Consider the following 3967-nt stretch of genomic DNA (forward strand, 5'->3'; position numbering starts at 1 on the left):
CGGTTCCCATTGGAGGATGTTATTAGCTTATTTGAATGATTCTGTGGGCTCACAGGAAACTGAAACCTGCTACCCAGGGATAAGCAGGAACTGTTCTTGGTCCCTATGATAAGGAGGGTAGTTTGCTAGGGGAAAAGAATGCGGTGGGGAACTGGCAGTTAGGCCATCAGGGCCCTCCAGATTGTTCCCAGATATCAAAGCAGCACGTAATATTGAATCTGAATTTTAGATCTTACACTACAGCTGGGAAGACAGGAGAAGGGGAGATGGATGTTAGCAAAGTGGTAATGGATTGGAGATCTCCATGTGTTTGAAGAATTACTGGAATGGGACAAATAGATTAGTGACTTGGGGGTTCGGAGATGGTTGTCAGAGTGGGATGCTTGTGATTGTGATCTCAGCAGGGCTGCAGTTGGTTGAGATAAAATAAAGGACGTGACCCTGGCAGTGGGTGGCTGAAGTGGAATTGGGCGGTGGTAGAGAATGGCAGGTGATGATGGACGACCTTGGAGATTTGGAATTCTGGTGGTGACAGAGTTGTGAGGCATAATGGGGTAGTTTTAAAATTGTTTAGACATAGTTAACAATCTTGATGAGGCTATAGTCCTTAACGAGAAGGTGCGAGGCCACTGGGTGACTGTTCTCTTCTGTGGAGGGATGACCTCAAGGGAGTTCAGGGGACTGTGATGACTTCCATGGAGGCTAGGTGGGGGTATGATCTCACCAGCAGCTCTGAGGGTCCCAGAACACTTCAGCTGAGCTCCGGGTCTAGAATGGTCCCTGACATTAGGCGGTAGATGCTCAATGAATATTTGTCAAATGGTTTGAATTGAATACATATTAATTAAATAGAAATTAGATAGAAAACTGCTAATGGCAATTTCTGGAACTCCATCTCCACCCTTAGGAGTTTCTAGATTGATCAAAGAACTGATTATTTCCTTTCTGCTCTATCAGGTCACAGGATTCCATTGAGTACCAAGCCCAACTTAATTCAATTATTTATTTAACATTCATTTAATTTGCATCTACTATGTGCCAGACACTGTACTAGATGCTGGGGCTGTAATGGAGAGCAAGATAGAAACCCCTCACTGGTGTCTTTTTTGCAGTCTGTATATTTGGAGATTTGGAAAGATATATTTAGAAATAGGTAATTACAATATAGTGTGGTAAGTGTGTGATAGGACAAGAATGGATACTTAGGAAGGGCATTTAACTGAGATTTAGGGGAAGGGAAGTTTTTGTGGAAAGGATAATACCTAAACTGGGATCTGAAAGATGAAGAGTTAGACTGCAGGAGTTGGGTGGGTGTGGGAAGGAGCAGGCAACTGTGTTCCTGGGTAAGGGAAGAGCATATATCCAGACCCTCTTGTGCACTTTCTTTGCCCCTCATCCTTAAACTACTTTCATCCTTGATTCTTACATAATTAAAAGCAAACATTAAATAAATTAACATAATAATTTTACACATAATAATTTTACAACTTCATTCTGCTACTTATTTAATGTATGTCCTATATGTCCATAAACTCTTGGGATCTATCCTACCTAGTTCTTACTAAATGATGAGGCAAATAAATTCGTATAATAATTTTACAACTTCATTCTGCTACTTATTTAATGTATGTCCTATATATCCATAAACTCTTGGGATCTATCCTACCTAGTTCTTACTAAATGATGAGGCAAATAAATTCGTATCATGTTAGAAATGAGTACACGCATCTGAACAAAACAGCAGCAGCACTAACAGGAAAGAGAAGTGTCTTCTACATGCAAATTTGTTGTTTAGAAAGAAAACAGATCCACACAAGCACATTCATAAGGTAAATGTTCTAACTTGGAGTTTACATGGGCTATCATTCTGTGCATTAAAAAAAAAAGAAAACAAAATTCAGGACTTTAAAAATTTCCAGTTTCTTATCAATGTGAAATAGCTAGCAAGAAAATGGGGGCTTCAGTCACACAAATTTGGAAGTGGGTCTTTCCCTAGGTGAGCCTTTGGATGAAGATGCAGCCAGCTGACACTTGGATTTCAGCCTTTGATCTCAACCTTGGGCGAAGAATCCAGGTAAAATGTGCTGGATTCCTGACCCATGAAAACCGTGAGATAATAAATTTGTATTGTTTTAAGCCACTAAGTGTGTGGTAATTTGTTAGGTAGCAATAGAAAACTAGTACGATAATTACACTTTTCCCTAGGGTCGTTTTGAGGTAGACATGAGACAGTTCACGTTGTGTTTAGCATAGTGCCTGGTAGGTAAACACAGTAACTATTAGTTACTTAACAGTATTAGTTGGATTTTAGGCAAGTCATTTAACCTAGCTAGACCTTGATTTTTCTTATCCTTGATAGGAGAACGTTAAACTAAAACTAAATTTTTATAGACTCTGAAACTTGTTTTGAAGTGTCCAGGGATTTCTAAAAAGCCAAACTGCTGTTAGAACTTGGACTTTCAAGAAGGAATTTGTGTGATGCTTCAGAAGCAGGAACTGCCAATAACATCACTGGTTTCATGGACCCTACAATCTGCCTTACAATGTTTGGGACTTTGATCACTAAGATGTACTTTGCAGGCAATTTAGGGTTTTTTTGGTGATTGTTTTTGGAAAGAACAAAAGTCAGTATCCTATGTCTACAGGACACTATGCAGTGAGCATTTAATAGTGGCTCATCATTTCTTTCAGAAAATAGGTGAATTCAAAGGATTCACCTATTTTTAAAAGGTGAATTCAAAGATTGAGTTTTATTAGCCAATTAATGTTGAACAAAGAACATCTCAAATAAAACAAAAATGGTTACGGTATGTTTTAAACTCTAAAACTACCAGTTTACCAAAATAAGCCACCTGATCTCAGGCTGAAAGTAAGATACACAACTTCAACTGCTGAGAGTAAAATTTAGACATTGTATCAACCAGGTGCTAACATACCTTTATTAGGGTCTATAACTTCAAAATTAAGTTTTCAGAAAGTGCTCAGATTGGATCTCATTAACCATTCTCCTCTTTAGGATGAGATATTAGAAGTCAGTGAATTATCACAGCTGTTTAAAAGTAGAGTTCCTGGATTTCACAGTATTTGTTAACAACGTGCAAAGATCAGCTATAAAACCTCACGTGTTATATGGCTTTGCATATGACATCCCAGTCACGATGAAACGTTTTTTACCATATGCTCATTACAGAGCCCACAGGCAGCATGCATAAAGGAGCAGTGGTAAACTTTCCAGTAACCTGTAGTCAATAATTCTCTCCTTTTATTCTGGCAGCCTGGGAAGAATGGCTTCCTTCATTCATTTGGTGGACACTGTGCGTAAGTTTTGATAACTATAGAAAGAAAGCAGGAAAAGAAGCCTTGCTAAGGTGCTAGTGAGATTCTTTTCTTTTTAAATAGGTGTGCACATTCCAGATCCAAGAGGACCACCAGCACATACCCCTTGCTTATTTGCCTGTTATTAATTTAAATTTACTTATAATGGCTTATTATTATGTGTTTATGTCTTTAGTTATGTTGTTACCTAGGGTCCAGGGTCTCCAAAATGCCCAGGCACTTGCCGCCACTAAAAGGTCCAAAACAGTAAATGAACCAGTCATAACCTTTTGTTCTGAGCTTCTGTTCCTGCTGCAGGAGGTGGTAGAAAGTCATGAACCATGAAATACCAGACTGCCCTCACAATACATTGGCTGAAACTGAAATATGGGCCCCAGAGATGAACTTTGGTGTATCTCTGCCCAAGGAGGAGCCAGGATCTCCACACCAACCTGTCTCTCTTTTATGTCATGTGTCAGCCACGACAGAAAGTCTCAGTTTGCCACCTGTGGACTATAACCTGTGCTAGCTGAGGCCTCAAAGGCCAGCCTGCATGACAAATTCCTGAAGTCCCACTGTTGCTCAAAGGCCACATTCCCTCCTGGGTCGAAATGCAAATTTGGATTCAGAACTGACCAGTGAACTATGTCCT

The sequence above is a fragment of the Galeopterus variegatus genome, unplaced genomic scaffold, assembly GCF_000696425.1.
Source record: "Galeopterus variegatus unplaced genomic scaffold, G_variegatus-3.0.2 Scaffold6644, whole genome shotgun sequence".
Lineage (NCBI taxonomy): Eukaryota > Metazoa > Chordata > Mammalia > Dermoptera > Cynocephalidae > Galeopterus > Galeopterus variegatus.